General features: G+C 37.4%; 1 long non-coding RNA gene across 2 annotated transcripts in view; it reads right to left on the reverse strand.

Moving 5' to 3' along the window:
- LOC102037192 overlaps window positions 1-22,689 on the reverse strand; it is an 85,536-nt gene that overhangs the window by 52,396 nt on the left and 10,451 nt on the right. Inside the window, exons 2-3 of one of the 2 annotated variants that reach the window (XR_265270.1) lie at window positions 5,849-5,969; window positions 4,568-4,629 (exon numbers count right to left, since the gene is read on the reverse strand). The exons of the other annotated variant lie outside the window; for it this stretch is intronic. This is a non-coding gene — a long non-coding RNA (uncharacterized LOC102037192). Of the gene's footprint in view, window positions 1-4,567; window positions 4,630-5,848; window positions 5,970-22,689 lie in introns of those variants that run through there. 2 annotated transcript variants of the gene reach the window in all.

A 22,689-nucleotide genomic window follows, 5' to 3' on the forward strand; every position in this document is an offset into this window, starting at 1 on the left:
CCTAACAAGGATCTGTCTGTATTTGCTCCTTTAGAAGTCAGGAAAACTATTCTTATTGAAACACACATCTGTTGAGTCAGGTGTTAAAGCACACCTTAATGTTACCCAATAAGGACACAAAAAATGAAGTGCTACAAATCACAAACTGAAACTGTCCTTTATGTCCAGTCTTGCAGGCTTTCCTATGCTAATATACAGCTTTGTGCTTAGTTATATATGCAAGAAATGCACTTGGGATATCCTTCCACATGAAAATCATTGAACAACTGCATTGAAAAAAGGCAAATACACACAAACATAAGAGAAATCCTAGAAAAATCAGCTACCTGCGGATTCCCAGAAGACATTCCAATACTGAGAAAATATCAGAAGCAGTTTTGGAGCAGGAATGAAAGAAGAAAGTCAGAATTTCTGATCTGGTGTCCATGATTTCTATGAATTAATTGGCTGCTTCTCTGTAATAGAAATGCAATTTGTTTACAATAAAAATTGTAAAAGAAAGCTATTCATGTCTCATGGTTACTGAGAGGGAAGTGAGAATATAAATGATCTTTTTAGCAACCGCAACAAATTCAACGTAGTCTACAGAGGATTGCTTAATTTGTTTTTTAAGGTTATTATAAAGATTTTATGACCTTCCTCTTGCCTGGATGAACACACAGTCCAGTTTGCAAAAGGAGATTTTTTTTCCCCCAAACAGATTGTTAACAATCTATTTACTCTTCCATATGCTTTTCTTATCTAGCTATTCGAACAAATGTAGAGTATTTGTGAAATCATTCATTTAAAAATGGCAGCTTCTTATACTACTAAAATCAGAGAAAAAGAACCATTAGCAAGTTCATAAAAATCTGAACACCAGAAAGCCCTAAACACAGGCAAAATACGAAAATGTTTTGTATTTTTCCTCCCCCTGCATTCACTTTTTTTTTGCTTAAATTTAAAGTGGATCTTGAGCCAGCAAAAATGAAGATGATTCTTTCTCCAGTGACTTTCTGTCAAAGCCACTAACCAACCAAAACATATTTGGAAGTTTAATTTTGTAAAGTTTATTTTGCTATTCCAATTATATCAAGACTTAGATGGCATTACCTAAAAAAAAAAAAAAAAAACAGGGCAGCTGACTGGCATAATTTATAGGATACTTTCAATAGCAATAATGATTCTTTTACAAAACAAGTTTATCATATTTCAAGTACTATCTCTCATGTTTTTAGAATTTTACTGCATTTTCCCCCCATATGCCAGAGATTCTACATCATTATTCTAAAAGATCAGATTTTCTCTCAGTTTCAACTTCTTGCTGATCCAAACATTCTGTTAGTGGTAGACTGATAGAATAATGATAAGTTCAAAGTATCGCTGTGATAGTAGGAAAAGGTGTAAGGCTGATGTGAGAGCAATATCTTGGCAGTTTTGATTCTGAAAGTAGAGCAGATGCATGAAACAGGACCCAGAATAAATAATAACTGCAGTCACAACAGAGCAGAAATTGTTGAAGAGGGAGAAAAAGTATGTTGAAGAGGGAGAAAATACCCTGACTTACAAAAAAGCACAAGCTGAGACCTACTGAATGGATGGCATCCAAGATAAGAGAGGCTATGAAGACACAAAGGAATTTCTATTCAATTCTCAGCTTGAGGAACAATTTCAGCAAACAATTCACCATGTTTTTGTGAAAAAGTATTTCCCTGTCACTCCAGAGAATGTGTGGGCATGTGTCTAATCAAGTCTCCACATCTTCACACAGTGGACAGTAATGATTCCTGGTTCCCATTTCCAGAGTTGTGACACAGAATACTCCTGTATGCTGATTAAAGGTGATCCAAATGAATAAGACTCAGTACAACATATCCTGGAAGATATAGATAACATTTTTTCCAAAGAAATAGGAAGAGAAGTTCTCAAATACTGCCACAGGAGTGACTGACAAACTTTTCTATAAAGTAATTTTGCTACCAAATAAAACTACTTGAGAAGAGTTACAAGCAACCTCCACAACAGTAGTAGCTACAGGACAAGAAATAAAATTGGTAACTCCCAACCAAGACATAACTTGTGTCATTCACACCATATGCTTAGCTTGCACTTAAGCATCCACATTGCCCAAAAAAAAAGGGGGGGGGGGGGGTTCTGTCTCTAGATATTATTGTTGCTGGCAGGAAGATTTGTGAAGGTATCTTCCAAAACAGCAGTACTAGAAAACTGATTGGAATGGAAAAGAATGAAAAAAAAAAAACCAAAACAAAACAAAAAAAACCATCATAATCAATTGAGCAGGGTTTATTCTCCAAAGAGAAGACTGAATCATTGCTGAAAGATTAGTTCCATTAATGAGGAGGTGAGGGAACACAGATAAGAATAAAAGCCATGGAGCAGCAAACACAGGCTTAAGACAGTTCAAACAGCTCTCTTGTCCAAGGTCAAAGTAATAGTTCCCAAGTCACTGTTCCTGTCAAACTGGGATAGCCACTGTCTGAATATTCTCATTGTTATATTCAAAGTCCAATTAAATCCCAAGGATTTTCTTTCTCCAGATTTTTCTCCAGGTAAAAAGCACATCTTTCAGACAGGAGAGACAGAACAAGTAATCTTTCATACCTAAATCTGGTGTTTGCCATAGTCATTCAATTGAGTGCACTTTTTTCCTGCATGATTATTAAAAATCTCCTCTCTGTATATTTTTTGTATCATCTTTAAACATAGATTTCTACTTCAGAGGTTACTTCCCTCTTGTTCCCTTTGGTATGCTTTTATGCACTAACCACGGAAAAAGAAGACTACAAAGTAGAAAAGAATTCCGGCAAGTCAGTTCACTGCATAAGTAGTAACCAGAGCTGTGTCACTCTCAGACTCACTGGCTACATATTTATTCTTCACAACAACCTGCTTGCTTTTGAAAACCAAACGCAGGACTATTTTTAAAAAACAATTAAATGTCTGCTAGAAAACCCTGCTGTGCCAGCCCTATACATAAACTTGTCTAGTTTGTTCCCAGATCTCTCTGTTCAGCACGTAGCCTCCCATAGGCCTTATACCCCTCAAGAACATAGTATGAAGAAAAGATACCAGGTTTGGAGCACAGGCAAGTCTACAGTGAGATCAAGAACTACCAAACCGGAGCTGGCAGGACAGAAAGGGGTAAAAGACAAGAGGAAATGGGACTGGAATGGAAATCGCTGGCGAATGGCACCATACGAGCGCACAGGTACATCACAAACAACATAAGGGAACTACAGGAGGAGTTGACCAGCTGGAGTAGTTGAGCACTGCCAGGACATGCAGGGTAGAAGTTCCTCAAGCTCTTGCTCATCAGCGCAAGACGCCATTTGTGTTGCCAAGCACCGGAGCTTTGCAGTGCCTTGAGTTACTGTGTCAATCTGCTTGTGTCACCAGGAACCACACATGGAACTCAGGTGGGGTTGCTCCCTTCGGGCACTGCAGCCTCTGTCAGCACTGTGCTGATATTGCAGCAGCAGACAGAACATCCTAACATCCCTTCACAACGCACACATCCTCACACGCCACTTGACTTCACAAATACCACCCTATTTATATTTCCTTGCAAAACAGTTTGTAAGCTGGTGACACACCTTTGAAGAAACCTATTTTGATGTGTTTGAACACTGAATTTGGCCTGTTCCCTTGTCTCAGGCTACATTTTTCTTTACAAAATTTCAGTAGCTACTTCACTAGGTCTGGTCCATGTCATAGCACAATCTGTCTACTCTTTTCTTGTCTGCTTCACAGCTTAGCTTCTTAGAGAGCTAAACAAAAGTTGTCTTCCCTACTATGACCTGATAGAACTATTTACATTGCAGAATTATGCATGCTCAAACAATCAATTGGTATATTCCTGTTCTGAATTAATACAGACACTTCTAGCAGATGCAGATATTCAGCAATTTGTCCGCAAAAAGATTGTAAGAAAGAAAAACAGCAAAGAAATTACTTTATACATCTCCTGAATAATGCACAGGGGGAAAAAAGGTATAAAGCATCTCCATGAAAATAATTTCCATAATTTTAAAGTCACTTTTCAGGAAAAACACATTTTCATTGACAAAAAGAGTATCAAGTTCTGTCTTGCCCTTGTTCTAGAATTCCCTTGCACCAAAAAATTGAACAAATGCATTTCCTTGACAGAAATATATCCAGGATACACCATCTTCCAGCAGTAAAAAGGCAGAATTTAGTTGCAATGCTTTTACAATTTAAATGGTGAAGAAATCAGAACCTCCACTAGGCTGGTATAAGAGATAAAGCTCGAAATATTTAAGTCAACATGAAGTCAAAAACAAAGCCCGCCTTTAGGCTCAGCACAGCACAAGGGCTAAAGGGTTGTCAAAAAATCTGCTTAGACAGAAACTGTACTCACAAAGTTATTTTGTGCTTTTACCAGTTGCTACATCAAGTCTTTCAGACAACGGAGCAGAGGGTAATTGCAAAAGTGAAAACAGCATAAACCTCCTCCTCTCAATGCACTACAGAAAAGATCCAAATATGATAAAATTTCACATGGAATAATTGAATATAGCAAAAATAATGAGCTGAAAATAAAAACGCACCTTATGTGAAGTGCCCCATGGTAGCATACTCCAAAGAATGAGATTAGTTCTTGTCTGCATTCTGCAATATTAAAAAGTCCTTCTGCAAGTGATGCTCATCAAAATAGATGCCATCTTCAATTAACACAAATATTCCTCCTTATTATAAAAATAGCATTGCTTCACCCTCAGAAATAACAAAGAAGCAGCTCTGTAGACACAGCTGCTTCAGGATTCTGTGAATCCTGGCCACCAAGAAATGCATATATCTAAAGTTTACAAGATGCTTGGTACAATAAAATAAACATACTGCAAATTCTTATTTTTACACTGGAGAATAATGCACTATTCTCCAGCAAATTTCCACTTATAACCAAATCATTACAATGAAAATTCTCTTCTCACACACAGCAATGGATGTACTTCATCTTACAGAACTTCTCCAACTTAAACTTTTCTATGTGTCTATATAAATTTTTATAGTTCTGATAACTCCTGATAGTTCTATTCCATTGATTCTAAAGAGATGAAAAGGGTTCTATTTTACTATTCCCAAAACAATTATGTAATATAGTCTAAAATCAATAAATGCTTTGAAAAGAGACACTATCATCTCACTCTCTTACCCCTGGAAGCCTCTTCTGTTTAGACACAGTTTTATGTTTGCATTAAAGTGGGCAAGGAAAACTTGACTTAAATACACCATTGCTAAATAAAGAATAAAACTACCCTGTCTCCTGGAATATGAGCACCTTTCTTTCTCAAGGCAGTTTTTAAGATTTCCACTAAATTAGATCAATTGGTAACTGAGATACTTGAATTAAGATATTACCATTCTGTCTTCTTCCTGATTAATTCTAGTAAGATTTGAATTACTTTGTTTGAACAGCCATAATTTTCTTTTCATACACTGCCTTTGACAATCATTCAGCACAGTTGCCTATGAACAATTTAAACCTAACCTCCAGTCTATTATTTTAAAGTTTACCATTTTAAAAAATCTTACCTTTAATCCTTATGAATCATTTACTGTCAAGTTGAGTTATATTACTCAAAAATATAATTTCTAGCTTTGATAAATTAGTGTCAAAAGGCTGAATTGGTGCATTTATATTCAAAAACAGTTCAGAAAAAAATTTCTAATGCAACAACAATAAACCTGTTGCTACTACACTACCCAAAATGTATAGCCTGCCTCTTTCTGAAGTCTTTCTCTACTCCCACTTTCTTACTTGCTCAATCTTTCTTAGTTCTTCCAGATGCAAATAGAACAAAAAGCTGAAAATGAGACATGAACTCACTACAATTTCTTATGAAGGACTCCTTGCTGATGTTCATAAGTGGCTGCTGGGAAGTTACAGCATTACCAGCGTAGGTTTCAACCAGTACACCACGTTCTATGCTGGTGAAGTAAGCTGAAGACTAAAATTAAAATGGGAGGTGGGGATTAGAGCCACACAAGTGCAAGAAAAATCAAAGAAAGAAGAAAAGGCTTTCTGTATTAATGTCATAGCATATGTCACTGCTGAGATAGCCACAATACACAGAGTATCCTCATACCATTTCAAAAGGTAAAACCCATACAGAGTAACACCAGACCACTGTAGAAGGCTTCAAGCATCTGCCCTTCTTGTTCTTTAGCCCAACCTTTTATACCCCTCATGTCCATGCACTGCACCTGTGTGCCCTCTGTTCCCTTTGGTGATGGGTCAGTGCCCCTGGGCCCTCCATGGCTCATTGCTGTCAATGCTGCTCACCTGCTTCTCACAGCTGCAGCCCATTGGGGATGAGGCTTAGCCACAGCCCCACCCCAATTACCACAAACTGTGTTTACCTACATATTAAGCTAGTTATTTATAAATATTGATAATTATTAATACATAGTAATACAATTTTACTCAATGGATTTGAAATGTGAGCAGGCTCTGTATTTATTTTAAAAGTCTATAGATCACATGCCTTCTGTTTGGATCCACATACAGGCACTAATTCAAACATCTATTTATAAAGACACTTTATCTCCCAGCCTTTCTTTGTATTTACACTCAGTTAAAAGAATTCTTTTCACAGATTAAATCTCTTGCTATTGCATTGGGAATCAATGCTGCCTGTACTACTAGCAACTCTCCTGTTGCCCAGTCAGGCAGCAACAAGAAATCACATAACACAACTCTACTCATAATTACTAAGCTTTAGCAGGGAAAGTTCATAGAAAAGGTAAAATCTGGTGCTTCTGTGAGTTTCAGCTAAGCTGCTGTACTTTCTATCAGTCCAAGATTTGTCCTTACTCAGTGAAAAAGCTAGAAGAACAAACAATAGCTCAGGGTAAAATTTGACATAAACCAGCAAGTAGTCCTTAAGACACAAAGTTTATTTTAAACAGGCCTTCAAATTTCAGTACTAATGACCAGATTCTTGGCTTCTACGGATTTGACTAACAGGGCTGCAAACAATGGAACAATTATCAGCTTTTGTGTTCCAGCACCTGCTCCTTTGTAGACCAGATGACAAAGGGTCTACTCCTTCACAAGTAGGTTGGACAAGGGTCAGTTAGAAGATGATGACCCTGGATATCATCACCTGCACTGCCAAACTAAAACTTAATTACAATTGTACATCTGTTTTGAAGAAACGTAGACTGTTCATAGATCTCTCATTTAAACTTCAACTCGAGCCCCTTTTCATCATAAAGGGTGAAAATAAGAAATGGGATTCCCTTTGGCTTCATCTGGAGTACTGCAAGCAAACCCTCCTTAGGCATTTTGTAAATCTGCAGTATGACCAGTCCTGTACTGTCCTGTAAATTAGCAGTAATTAAGCAGTTACACTGATACTAGAGGTTGACATGTCACTGAGGCTGTAACTCAGTGCCTGCTATCACTAAGCCATTATTCAATAGTTACAGATTCAGGCAGAGAATATTACACCAGTGACTCACATCCTGCAGATTTACGCCTAATGACAAGGATCATACAGTTCTTTAAATAAAGACTACACTCATCATAAAATATCCACTTATTTGCTATAAGATGTAGAAATTCATTTAGCAATAATAATTTTGTCCTTTCTTCCTCCCCCCAGAAAAATTTGCATTCAAACACTCCATCACATCTTGAATTGGAATGGATAGTTGTTCTTCATGCACAATAGAAGAACTATGGTATTTTAAATGTATGGCTGAGCTGTCAGACCTCTCTCCAGCCTTCCTGACAGAAAAGCACCTTGACAGACAAGCACAAAACTTCTCCTGAACACAATGTCGCTCAACCTAGCTAAAAGGAAAACATGTATGCACAGAATATCAATAACCATAAGAAGGAAAGGTAATTTAGCCTTTCTTGAGACAGCAGAAACAAAGAAAAAAAGTTTCTCAAGCATCGGCCCTCATCGTACTCCCCAAACCCAAGTTCAGGGACTTCTAACCCTAATGACAAAAAAACGCACAGTTCCCTTGCTTTCTTCAAAATAGTTCAAGTGCATTCTTTCAAGTTTTCATGCTGGGAGAACATACAGGCTTTTTCTTCAGGAGTAAAGAAGAAATAATGGACAAACAGATTCAGGAAGAGGCCAACAGAGAACCAGCTAGCTATAATCTATGTCCCTGCACATGATGACAAGGATTTAGATCAAGGCATTATGAGGAATTGTAGCATTTATTTCATTTTAATTTTATGTTCTTCTAAATCACCTATCTTTTATAAATGTTCTGCCTCTAATTGTCAGCATCATATTACAGCACTAATAAAGTGACTTATTGCTGACCTGTTATCTTTGAAGTTCCAGAAAGTCAAGAAGGGCTGAAAAATGGATTTTATGACATCCATTTCCCTTATGTGAGAACAGATCAGACTTCTCTGATTATTGATTCTTTTTTCCAGCAAATTAATCATCATCTAACTTATCCATTCATATATCAGCTCATGACTGTTTCACATTACTACCCACATATGAGAAAAAAGTCTATTAAGAAATAATAAGAAAAATAATGTAAAATGTGTATTGCACAAACCACAAAACTGTTTAGCTGAAGAAAAGTGGAAACTGAGTAAGAACAGAATAAATTAAAGGGAAAAAAAATAAACCAGGAATTAATTTATATATGCAAAACCCAGAAAAACAGATTTCAACTCTAAATCAAAATGACAAATCTCAATTATTTCTACGTTGATATAAACTTTAACTACCGAATCTTAGATATTTAAATGGCAACTCAATACAACATAACTTCAACCATAGCTTGTTGCTATTGAGATTGAGCAGTTCATTTTACACAGCAGCATAAGGAACGCCACTCAGCTTGAGTTTACAAGGGTTTTTCCAAGTGAGTAGTGACAATTTGTCAATCTTTTTGATAAGTAACTTTTCATAGGTTACATGTAGAGCATTTGAGAAAAGTTTACATGACTATAGTTCATATGGATGAAAAATCTAGAGTTATAGGAGCAACAGATCTAGACTAAAACAATTTTTTTTCAATTTTCATTCATGCATTCATTTGATAAATTTTCCCAATGTTCATTACTTAGCTCAAAGAAACTCCTCCTTACTCTCATAAACTCTCTGTTTCACAGCTTCACTTGTGACAACCATTACTTTGCTAGCTTTGCATATAACAGCAAAGTTCCCTGCATGATCATATTTTCCAGGATTTTAGTTGCCTTGTTACCCAGATGGACCTTTTCAACAGCAGAATGTTACAGTTTGCCCAAAGTTTTAATTACTCTGGTACTGTCAATTGAATCATTGAATCCCCAGGCATTCCACAAAGCCAGGCTCCATTTTCACCACCCTATTCTATCAATCCTTTTAATAATCTCTTCTATCTGGATTACTTTTTTCCATTTTGCCATTTCCTCTGTCATCTTACTTTACCCTCACATCACTGTAATTTTTCACCCTATCATCAGTACTGGTAATACCACTGTCATTTATAAACATTACAGGATTAAAAATTACTCCTCACTCCCCCACTGAGACTGCTGCTTATTTTCCATTGTTAATTACCTTATGATATTAAAAAAAAAAAATCTAATGAGGATGACAGTCACAATTAGGCCTTACCATATAAAGGAGTTGTCTAGAACTTTATCACAACTTAATTTTACACTTTATACCAAACTGAAATGGATAATTATCTCATCATGCAGGGAAACGGTCAGCAGTGTTCAAGGGAAGTAAACAGCAGGAAAACAAGCCTCAGCTGTCATCACAAACCATGAAACCTGACATTATACATTATGCTTTTCAGTCTTCTAGTGCAGATTCCTTTTGTAGACTATTACCCTTTTCCTACACTAATGAATTTCTGCATTAATTGTCAGATAGCAATATCATGCTGTTTGTGTCTTAAAACTAAAGTTCACATAGAGACACACACATCTCAAAGGAATTTCAAGTTTGCTGATGACACTAAATTGGTAGGGACTGTTGACTGTCTCCAGGGAGGAGAGGCCTTGCAGAGAGACCTTTACAAATTAGAGAGATGGACAATCAGCAAGTGTGTGAAGCTTAAAAAGGGCAAATGTCAGATTCTGCACATGGGACAGGGCAACCCTGGTGGTGTGTACAGGCTGAGGAATGAGAGGCTGGGGAGCAGTGCCACAGAAAGGGACCTGTCATGAGCCATTGTGCCCTGCCAACCACGAGTGCCAAGTATGTCTGGGATGGATCAGGCACAGCACCAACAGCAGGGCAAGAGAGTGGGGGATGGTCTCTCTCTGCTCTGCACTGGAGCAGCCTCACCTTAAGCACTGTGTGCAGTTTTGGGCTCCACAATATAAAAAAAAATATACTAAACTATTAGAGAGCCTACAAAGAAGGGCCACGAGGAGGGTGAAGGGTCTGGAGGAGAAGCCATATGAGGAGCAGCTGAGGTCACTTGGCTTGCTCAGCCTGGAGGAGACTGAGGGGCAGACACTGATCTCTTCAGTCTTGTGACCAGTGACAGGACCCGAGGGAATGGCCTGAAGCTGTGTCTAAGGAGTTTTAGGTCACATATCAGGTAAAGGTCCTTCGCCCAGAGAGTGGTTGGGCACGGGAACAGGCTCCCCAGGGAAGTAGGCACAGCACAGCCTGTCCAAGTTCAAGATGCATTTGGACAATGTTCTCAAGCACATGGTGTGACTCTTGAGGTGTCCTGTGCAGAGCCAAGGGTTGGACTCAATGATCCTCATGGGTCCCTTCCAACACTGCATATTCTATGCTTCTGTGGTGAGTTGCACTGGAGTTATTGTCCACTTTCTTTTCCAAAGCAATGTTCATGCTAATTTTATATGCAAAACTATGCTTTGACTATTCTGTAAGAAAAAAAAATCTATTGAAGAGAATAGCCTCTCCAGTAAGTAATATGCAATTAGCCCAAACACAGCCAATGTCTCTGCTAAAAGGTTGTAGTAATATACCTAAGATATTGCTTCATTGCATTTCATTAGAACATTGCATTTCATTAAACATTACTTCCACTGCAGTATTTACTTATCTCAATATGTAGAAATAAACATAGGCCAAGCTGCTAGAACATATCATTGACAGAATGATTGCTTCAATCATTAGTTTAGTTCACAGACCCCATAGCTTCAGGCTAGAAGTTCCTTCTCATTACACCTCTGTGCTCATACCAATTCAGAAAACATTTACCCCTACACTTCCACAGGAAATATTAGTTTACACTACATGAACAAAATTTGTAGCAAGTAAGTTTATTACCATAGATTCAGACAGGAATTAGAAAATTGTCTTGCAACATTTCCCACAAAATAATATTCTGCAATGCAGAAGAGAAGGGCTCTTCACCCTTAGTTACTAGTCCACAGGGTTAAGTTGCTATCTGCTTTTTCTATTGGCCTGTCCACACAGCATAATCTACAGACAGAAAAGAAAATATTCCTCTTCCCTCAAACAGAGTCACATAAAGCACCTGTCAGCATTCAGCTATCCAGTTAGTGTGCAGCAGCAGCCAACCAGGCTTCAGAAGCTTTTCTGGTAACCGTTTGGACAGTCTTTGAGGTACTGTGATGGACACGTTGGCAATCCAGAAATTGATGCATTTGTGCTTTCTCTTTACATACAGCTTTACATGTATTGACATCAACTACCCATTCCAGGAAATGCAGGCTAAGACCACTGCAATGAATCTACTATCTGTCAGGTATTTTTTCACTCTGGCAAGCAACTGACAACACTTCATATAAATTTAAGTTTATTGGATTAAGTGCACTGGCCACTAAAGAAAAACCTGAACTGCAATTTAAATTTTTCCTATACTTTGGAGTAGGACTCTTGATTACTCATCTTCAGTTGCTGCTTCATATCATGGTTGGTTTTCAACACTTTTTCACCTAGTATTTTGTGAGGAACAGAGGGAGTTTGCAACACTAAGTGCTGAAGAAGCAGCAAGCCTGATGCCAGACCCTGTGCTTTGTCTGTAGGATGATATGAAAGATCTTCAGCAACAGGATTTGAAAAGTGACCATCAGCCTACTACACAAAGGCAGGGATGAACGGGGCTTCATTCCAAGAAATAGGGCTTGTGGAAAATAATCTATTCTTTTATCTTGCCAACAAATAATCAGAGATTAAAGGGAAGTGGCAAAAAAAGGATTAATTCTTCTTTTGCTTACTTAATCTCCTTCAGTCTACTGACCAGCTTCTGTATATTCTTTATGAAGAACTTTGATCTGCTCCAGGTTAAAAGAAACTAAACGCATATGAAGTCAATACAAATCAGATAACTTCATTCAGAACTAACCAAAGGAAGAGACAAAAAGCCTTAAAAGTTCTGAGCATTACAAAAAAACAGCTTCAGTTTTCAATGATTTAGTGGATTGATATTTGTTGCCTCGGGCCATTTGTCCAATGGGGGAAAAACTTGAGCTCTCAATATGAGAACAGCAAGCTTCGTTTATTCATCAGAGCATCAGACTTTTATACAGTAAAATAATAAGCTAATGCACATTCTGTAACTTAGCAATCTATTGGTTATTCTGTACATGGCAGCTCCACCTTGTTTTTGCATTCTTGAAAAATTACATTCTCTTTTTCTCATGCTTTTCTTAACCACCTTATCTGTGTCCAAGGACACAGTGGCCTTGCTACATCCAAAGCTCATTAGCTGAGTTCGTTATTTTCCCAGCTCTTCAGCACCTGGAGTATGTCTGTGACTCTGGTCACGTAACTATTCCTCAACAGATATCAAGGCAGGCTGTGATGGACCCGGAAGCTAACGGGACTTTGAGAAAGAAAAGTGAATCCATTGTCTAGGTGGGACACAAGTTCAAGTTTTAAACTTCTTATGACTTTTTTGCCTTTGAACAAGTAATTTCAGATTTCACCGAGGATTCACTGCAATATTTAAAAGCAAGAATTCAAACAGAAACTTGAAATGCTTTAGAGGACTAAAGAAAGCTGACACTTCCCAGCCAGTGTCCAAAATGACAGGGATCTATCTGCTATCTGTGAAGAGAAGAGGACTGAATTTGTCTACTGTGTAATTCAAATGTCAACCTAAAGGCTTTTTCAGTACCACATAGCTTGGTGCAATCTGTTTAGAGTATTGTTACTCTGATCTTTTGGTTAGGTATGAGAAACTAATGAGTGAGAAGTAAAAGACTCTGAATCTTATTCCATGTTGCCCACCTGCACTAAGAAAAACCCTCATCCATAATTATTATAGGGAATATATATGTCTATATCCCTGTATATTTTTATAAAAGAAATGATTTCTTAAGGAAAAAAAGGCAACAAAGGAAGCATTTCAGGGAAGAAGAGAAGTGACAGGTGCTACACATAAAATCATGAAGTTTTCCCATCGAAGATCTAAATTCTACATTCATATATATGCAATTTGGGAAATGACAGCATTCAACAGAACGCATCAATTTAGGCAATGACCTCTTTAATTAATGTTACAGATGTAAGATTGTTGCAGCTATTTGGAAGAATAGCCATCCAAAGACTAAAGTGTGCCTTTAGGACTCAGGAGATCTTGTTATAATTCCCTCTTCAGTCGGAGGCTCTCTAAACAGATTCGTAAAATTATTTAGTAAATCCAAATTAATGGAATAAAGACATTTAAAAGCATCTCAGCTTCAGTGCCTCATTTTTCAGTGCTCTGTCATCTAAGCATTCTCCTATTTCACCAGTGCTGGGAGGGAATAAATATATCAGAGAGTGAAAAGTGTTCATATCATTGTGAACACATTATTTTTATGTACAATAATAGGAACAGGCATTACATGTAATTTGGAATCTTATACATGTTCCAATGTAGAGGAAATAGCAATTAGAGCCTTACTAAGAAACACAGTAAACAGACAAGTCACAATATGGTTCTCTATTAAAGAACTCCCAGTGCCAGATGCTGCTCCTGCCATTATATATGCACAGCCATAACTCTAAGAATATAAGTAGTCCATTGACTGATTTATGACTCCAACAAGTGTTTCCACAATCAAACCCAAACTATTTGATGACAGGCAACAAGTGGATTACCACCCAGACAGGGAAAAATAATTTCTGAATCATTTCTGAGCTGAAGCACATTAATAAAATCCCTTTTAAAACATTTTCATTTTGATTTCCCGAGAGACTACAAAGTATCTATGCACCCAGGTTTTGATTTAACAGCATTCTACTAACTAGCAGTCTCTCAAATGCAATCATGGAATTCTCTAGCATAGAAGCTAATTATCCAAAATACTGCTAATTGTGACTTTTATGCTATGCTAGTCAAAAAGAGTTCTAATTAATTCGTATTGCCCTGGAACTTGTCTGCACAATGAAGGAAGCAATGAAGGAAGAAAGATGCCATGTGGCACACCAATGAGTATGAAAGGAGAACTACAGCACCCCCAGCTGCTCATCCCCATACAAGCTCTGCTCCTCAGGACACAATGCTGCATGGGGACTTGTCCTCTACACTGTGTTGACACCAATAACACCTTTATCCTCTATAACTGATGTACAGACGTCAAACGAATCTCATAATGAGAAAAGAGGCTAGGAGTTCCATTAATAAGAGTCTTTACTGCTCTATTTATACTCATCCAGAATGATGCAATCCCTAATTTTCAGAGCAAGCTTTTTCAGTAAGACATAAAACTTCCACCTTCTTTTATCCATGGACAAATACAAACAAACACACCAAATAGACACTATTTTAGCTGCCTACTGGTACACCACAGTCAATAATATATCACAACGCACAACATTCAACACATACTCTGGAGCAACCAATGGCAAACTCCATCCAAGTATTTGGCATAGCCTGACTGCTGCTGATCAAGCTGAATTGAGACTTAAAAATGTGAGAGAAAAGCTTGTTTGTGTTTAAACACTTAATTTTCTTTGCATATTTATTAAAGTCAAGATTTGTTAGGTAGTCATTCACATATGGAAATGAAATATGCAAGAAAACCTGAGCATCAGAGTAGGTGCACTCTGCTTTGACATGTCCCTGTCTTAGGAGGCATCTTGCTGAGGAATACAGGTTGCTTTTATTTAGTTCAAAACTTGATAAATCTGGCAAATAGGTGATGCAATTCCCATTTCTTACACCAAGTAAATTGAAAAAATCAGAGGTCAAATTTATGTATTAGTTTTATGTTCATGCTTCAAAGCATAACACAACCTGAAGCTGACAGTGCTTATCTGACATACTTTTAATGTGTCCAGGGGAGCACAGAAAAATACATTATTATATTGATTTTCAAAATGTGTTAAATACCTGCCCACTCTGAACAACTTAACTTCATGTGGCATTTTAGTTGCTGGAAAACAGTGTTCTGTTCTCCTCTCCCTCCATACTGCAATGGACTTCACAAAGACAACATGAAGGGAAAGACTAACTTTCCATGAGTCTGGATCAAAGCTCACTTCACAATCTTTTGCTACAAACTCCACAGCAATATCTTTAGAAAGCCAAGAAACACCAATAAAGCCATTTTCCCAAGTCACTGATAGTCAAACACAACAGCACTGGAGAAACAAAGAAAACAGTAAATCAGACTCTGTGGTTGAGAAGAAATACCTGAGTTTAACACCACTTTAGCACAACTACTGACACCGCTTATTCTTTGCTTTCAGCAGCATGCAACATTTTAAAGAACCAGAACCTGAACCAAGGATAATGACAAAATGCTGTCACACCAATTACATTTTGGCAGAAGATCTTCACAACTTTTCTTATCAACTGAGCCCAAATTCTTGGCACCCTTTCTCACAGGCTCTTTTTATACTACAGTTCTCAGTTTGTCCACTATTATTAAAAAGAATCATCTCAGCTACAAAGTCGAGTTGAAGGTCTCATTGAGATCTATTTGCTTTACACCACTATTGGACACAAATTCATTAATAGCAGGGATGAGAAAGCAACATCTATGTGATCACCAGTACTGTGTCTTGCAACACTTCTACACTCCAAGGCAAGATGACACCACTAATATGACTTAGTAACACTTTTACTTTGTGTGGAGTCCAAAATCACCCAGCTATGAGAAAGCAGCAAAGCAACACTTTTTTTCCTAAGCTACACGTATAGAGAACAAAGCACTAATAAATTAAAAAGGCTTTAGTCTACAGACAAAAAAAAGAGAAAAAAAAACACCAACAAAACTGTTGTGTCTGTATGTGTTCTTTTGATAAAATGCATCTCTAAATTTGAAGATTTGATCAAATATCCTGCCAGCTTTACACAAGATTTGGCAAGTACAGCACCTGAAAGCTGACAGGAGATAAAAAAATATCAGCATTATTTTGTATTTTACTCCTCTTCTGAGAAAACTCAGTTTGTATCTTCCTTGCTTTCAAACTACCGAAACCCATGAAGTCTCTTCAGGAGACTCTTCCTGGGAATCAAAACATTCTTTCTCAGAGTAGTAGAGTACTTTGGTGGTGGGGCAGAGAAGAAACTGGATGATAGGTGTGGTAAAGTTTTTTATTCCTACCTAAGATCTAGTCAAAACTAGGTTCCAATTTGCTAGCAATTAGGACATTTAGGATATGTTTTCCTTCCCTTTCCTCCTCCCCAAGACACTACGTGGTTAGTTTTCTTCAAGCTTCCAAGTCCTCAGCTGAATAGCTATGCCATGCCAAATAAACTGCACATAGTAATTTTATGCAACTCAAAAGCAGTGTGATGACCTATCCTCCCTATTCCGCAGGAAAAAAATGAAATACAATGTATAGTGTTCAGTGGCTAACAAGTAAAAATTCCCTACAGCATTTCTATCTCAACACAAGAAACAACAAAAACAACAATCAAGGATTGACCATGACTCCTGGTAACATAGGAAATATGTTATCATAGACTTTATTTGGATAGATAGCAACCAGGTATTGATTACATTTTTACCTCATCTGTCCTTTTGAAGAATATACAGTTTCAGCTGTAAAAGGCTGGTTTATTTCCAAAACAGAAGGAATGAGTAAAAGCTACACAAACAAAATGAGGCAGTCACTGGAGAATGACCTTATTGGGTCTAGTGTTCTTTATGACCACACTAGAGAAACACCCAAAACCTATATTAATGGTGTCACAATATCTGTTCATTGCAGCACACTGCTTCAGTGGAATTATTTCCATGCTTCAATTTGAGTGAGGGGATGCCTGACTGATCTCTCCCAAGCTGACACTCTACTCTGTCTGTGCTCTCTGGACAGTTTTGCTCACATTAAGCCAATTGTGCTATGTGTAGCTGTGTGGGTGCAGCTTTCAACCATAGCCTGTGTACCCCTGAATGAGGGTTGTTAGCTCAGGCTCAGAGCCACCCTCATGGAAGGATATTGTTTTGGACAGCTTGAAGGGCACATGGGGTGAGACTATCTCCAGGCAAATAACACCATGGACAGAATATTATGTTAGATTAAGACCACAGATTTGGCAGATATAAAGTAGTTTTCATACATCTTGTCCCACAGACAAAACTGTACATACATCTAGAGTTTATAGATGTAAAGTCTTCCTAAACAATCTTAGAAAATTACCTGTCACTCCTAGGACAAAACTCATGATGGTCCTAACTTTCTTGCTGGAAATACTAATCAATCCTATCACTATAAATTATATATTTTTAAATTGCTACCTATCAGTTACTGCTCAGTGCTACTCTGTGCTACCAGAATTGCAGCCCTACCCTATGAAGAAGATTGTCAGAACCCAGTAGATTCCTCTGGCTGCCCTGGAGGACTCAAGCTCCTGACCAGGCAGCTCAGAAACCTTGGCAGAGAGCCCAAGACCCCTGTGCCTTTGATTTAGCCCTTGGAAAAAATAATTACCAACCTTATAGGGAGAATTACAAGCCACAAAAGTTTAAGTAGAATGATAGTGAATTTATCACGGGTGAAAAATAGATTTTTTGGGGGTTTTTAGAATGGGGGTTCAGGAGGCAAGATGGAGGAATCTGGGTGTGTCCAGCCTTTCTCCTTCTGGGCCTCCATCTTCTGCTGTGATGTTGGCACTTACAGATTGGTTTAGGGTAGAAGCTCGCTGTCTAACATAGGTGATAGGTATTGGAAAGTAATTGTAAACATTGTATACGTAGTTTTCAGTATGAAGACATAACACTGCCCCGGGGGCAGGCAGAGTGCCTTAGGCTGTCTTGCTGAGAGGACCTCAGTTGGACAGAAGAAAATATTTCATAGATAAGGAACAATAATCAACCTTGAGACTGAGAACTGAAGAGCTCCGACTCCTTCTTTGAGCACCGGGCTGGTGCTCAAAAGTATATTCTAACTTTTCTCGGGGTCTCTCTGACCAGCAAGAAGCCCCGAGAGAGATACAAACCATTTGTATCTCAAATTCAAGGAGAGCAGCCAGATAAGCTTACGAGTCCCTGTTTTTTTTAAACAATCACCATGATCCACCACCACCAAAAAACTGCTAATTTAGTTTAGGGCAAGTTTGAACTTGGAAGGATCTATTACATCAATTTCTCTAAATTAAGGAGACAACATAATGCACACAAGCAAAAATTTTGGCATTGGAAAAAAAAATCAAGAGGTTTAATTCAGCAAAAATTTTTAAATCATACAACAATCAATCAAGATAATTAAGGACCTAAAAGACTGCATTAGTGAAGCTCATGAAAATTTAAGAATTGTTTTCTTTCAGCTGGTATTCTAAGAAACTCAGTGTGGTCATAAAGAAAGTCAGGATCCATACTATTATCTAAAAAAAAAAAAAAGGCTCAGAACTAGAGTGTGCACAGAAAGAATTTAAACTATAGGTGTAAAAAAAATCACAGTAGTCACCTGATGCTGCTAGTGTCATTTCTCAGTGTGACATTCAGATTAATGTCCCATACATACAGAGAACTGAGCAAGGCAGTTCAAAATTTTTGTACAAAGCCCAGGCAGTAACTCTGCTTTTTCCTGCCGCTGAAGTCCTCCATGAAGTCTCACAGGGAAAAGTATGAAAGAAAAAAGAAGATACATAAAATAGATTTTTTTAATTATAGGGAGAGAATGCTTTCTTCTATATTGATCTTCTGCCAGTGTTCTTTTATTCTACACCAATTTCGATTCAGAATCAGTTCTTAGCCCTGCCAGAGCTGACTACAAGGGAGACACATTAAATTCATTGCTGAGATTCGTAGGCACAGATGGGGCCTGACATTTTAAAAGCAAAACAGAAGTTTCGTGCATTCAAGTGCAAAGGCTTCAGGACAAGATTAGACTTCAACTTCTACCCCAAGCATCCATGAAAGATACAGCAAAAGCCTCCTCTCCTCTCCTCTCCCACCCAGCAGAATTAGGGCTCTAAATTATGCTGGGAGACTATAACCAACACAGCTAAGAAAAAAAATAATCACATCATTCAAACTCAAACCAATTGAAAATATTAGAAGGCAGATATTCTCTAACCAGAGGACAGCTGTGGATCGAAAAAAGGAAGACTAGGACAGAATCATCAAATGAATTCTCACATCATGATGGTACAAATAAATAATATCTGGCCACCCACATCTGATTTTTGTGGAAGAAAAACGTTTTCGTTCCAAATACTTTCCCCAAAAAGAATAGTGTTCATATCTCTTTTAATGCTTCTTTTATGTTCTCTGACAGCATTCAGTATTTGTACAGACAAACCAAGGATCCTCAATATTGGATCAAGGGATTACGTGCAGCGGGTTTTGCAACCATTTTCATTTTCGCACTCCTATCGTACCAGAATTTGCCAAGCTGATGTGGGCTGGAGGCAAGTTCAATTTCCATCTCTGCTCAGGGGAGTGATTAAATTTAGCTGATGCTGAGAAAAGGAAATTCAGTGTGACGAACATAGCAAGACTTGACTTGCAAGCCTGTGAGACAGGATTAGTACCACAAGCAAAGCAGAGCTACTAAAACACCAGCAGAAAATAAGGGTACTTACACTTAAAAATGGCAGGGGAAAGTAGGAAGGAAATAGAAATTTAATCTTAAAAAAAAAAAAAAAAGCAAACCCCAAACACTATCAGCCCAGGAGTTAAGCACATTAAACTCAATTCTGTATTTCAATACCAAAGAGCATTCTAGTAAAATTTTAGTTTTGCAAGAATCCCCTTTAATTTTAGAACAGTTTAGGATAAAATTTGGGGTTTGGATTGTGTGGCTAATATACATCTTTTAACAGAACTGATATGGGAACCTAAGTGAGTTCCACTACTGTTTGGAGCTGATTCAAATTTTACAGGATTTATTTAAATAGCTGCCTCTGTTAGGAAGATCTATTCAAACATTTGCTTGTAGCAAACTGGAATAACCTTTCCTATAAACTGAAACTTTCCCACCAAATGAAACAGCAGGCATCTCTTCCCTCAGGGAGATGAATGAACACTTCAAAATTAACCATGGTACAAAAAGGACAATTTCTACTCATAGAGCCAATTGTACACCTTATTTTGGAGTTATATATTAGTCCAATTCCTTTTTTTTGTAACTTAGATTCAACTGAGAGCACCACCTTGTCGAGACTGACAAAAAAAATGCATTGACCCAGCACAACTATATTCAAAAACTTTCACTATTTTTACTATTTAGAAAGAGCATGGTGTCATCTTAAGAACATAATGTTATCCCTCTTGTCAGAATGAAGGATTAGAATGTATTTTCCAAGAGTGAAGCAAACATATGGAAAGAAAGGAATTTTTTTTAAACCCTGCTTTTCCTCAAGAAGGAAAACACAAAGGTGTTTTGGGATTCTCTTAGCTTTTTTCTTTTTCATGAAAACAAGCAGATCCTCTGGAGCCGATGCCTGTTAACTTGAGTAAAAGCTAAGGAATAAAACAGATCCGAAATTATTTAATTCAATTTCCATTAACTGTTGATTTTAAATCGGTTCAAAACTTTTCCGTTTTGAATTTGGAAAAAAATATAATAATATAAAAATAAAATATAATATATAACTATATTTTAAATAAGCTGAACTACTTATAACAACTATGTCAGATACCAGCATATTAATATCAACAAAATAATCCTGTTCATCACAAACTGCACAGAACCATTTCTATTTAAAAGCAGACCAATTTGATGAATTACCATCCACAATATGTGTGTGGATTTGTGTGTGCTTTAAAGAAGGATCATATCCACAACTAGTTTACTGGTTTAATAATTTTAACAGTAAAACTATATTACTGCATGGCCCACCTGCCCTAAGCAGTGTTACATTTTGTCTTTTCATTTACTCATTTTAGCAAATTCACTTGGTACGGGAAAAAACAATTAGCAGAGAAAAGAGTTCAGTTCAGCTGAATCTTCCAGATGGTTAATGTTAATATCAGCATATTGATGCTATCTGTTCTTCACTTACGACTCAAGAATTGGACTTGAAGATGCTCGAAACATTGACCATCAATCAACCATAAATCGATTCTTGCTACCATTTTGAGAATCTTGCACTCAAGATTAAAGCCATTTCACATGAAACTAACAGACAAGTAACAGAAATTATATACATCAAATATAAAATATCTTCTACAAGAGGAGCTGAGTATATTAGAGTATCTGTACTCTAAGTCATATAAAGAGTGCTCCTGCCATAATTACACAATCTCAATGCAAGAAAATGCCACACGCTAACACAGGTGCCAGTTGGCCCAGCACCTGTTGTAAAAATTAATTCCTACCTTCTACAGGTAAGATGTGGGCTGGTGTTCCCATCTGTATGCACATTACCACAAAAAAATAAAGCAAATGCACCTGTAATCACAAGACAAAACTACTTAATGACAAAAGGATAAGAGCTCCTTGATTTTGCATGCAGAGCCATCTCAGAAATAATGTTTGTTCTCGCAGCTTCCCAAAAGCTACAGAGTTTTCCTAATTGCCCTCTATATGAAGTTCAGAAGTACATCTCTAAAGAAATGTCTCTAATTTCTGCAATTCATCTTGTTGGAAAAGAATAAAATATTTCAATAATGAATTCTTTAGTCACAAACAGCACCATCAGTCAGATCTTTCGCTTCTTATTTTGTCTCACGGTGTCTCATCAGACAGCATCTAGATTATATGCCATAAATATATAAATCCCAAGTAACATAAGGAAATCTTCCACTTTTCCCAGGAGGTTGAGTGAACTGTCCACTGGTGAGGTTTTTACAGCATAAACATTTGTGACATCAAACCAGACAGTGAGCAAATGCTGCCCTGGTGCGCGATATTTACAAAAAGGTGAAGGACAGAAAACATTTATTTAGTTTCAGATTTGCTTTCAATTTCCAAAACTCATTCAGTCACGGCAGAATCAGCCCACACTTTTAAATCTAGAACTAGAGCTAATCCTCTACAAGGCTTCACTCTCTTTGGAGATTCAAATCTCCCATACAAATAGAATAGGCATACAATTTGCTAGCCAGCTACTCCTTCACATTAAGCAAATGGGCAGTGTCCAATTTTAGAGAAACACAAAACAGTGATTACAATGAAGTCAAGGGAGGGAACTGTAAGGGCAAACATTCTAATTGACTAAAAAGCTAGACTAAACAAAAAACTAAAATAAAGGCTGACAAAATCCATAACAAGTAAACATTTTCACACATAGCTATTCCCTGTTATATTTACTCCTGTATCTGTTAAATGAAGATTGAATACTTCCAAGCAGCTGATTTCTGGGGTTTGAGGTTTGGGAATCAAATAATTTATTTACTATTCATTTGTTAAAACA

The sequence above is a fragment of the Geospiza fortis genome, unplaced genomic scaffold (assembly GCF_000277835.1).
Source record: "Geospiza fortis unplaced genomic scaffold, GeoFor_1.0 scaffold11, whole genome shotgun sequence".
Lineage (NCBI taxonomy): Eukaryota > Metazoa > Chordata > Aves > Passeriformes > Thraupidae > Geospiza > Geospiza fortis.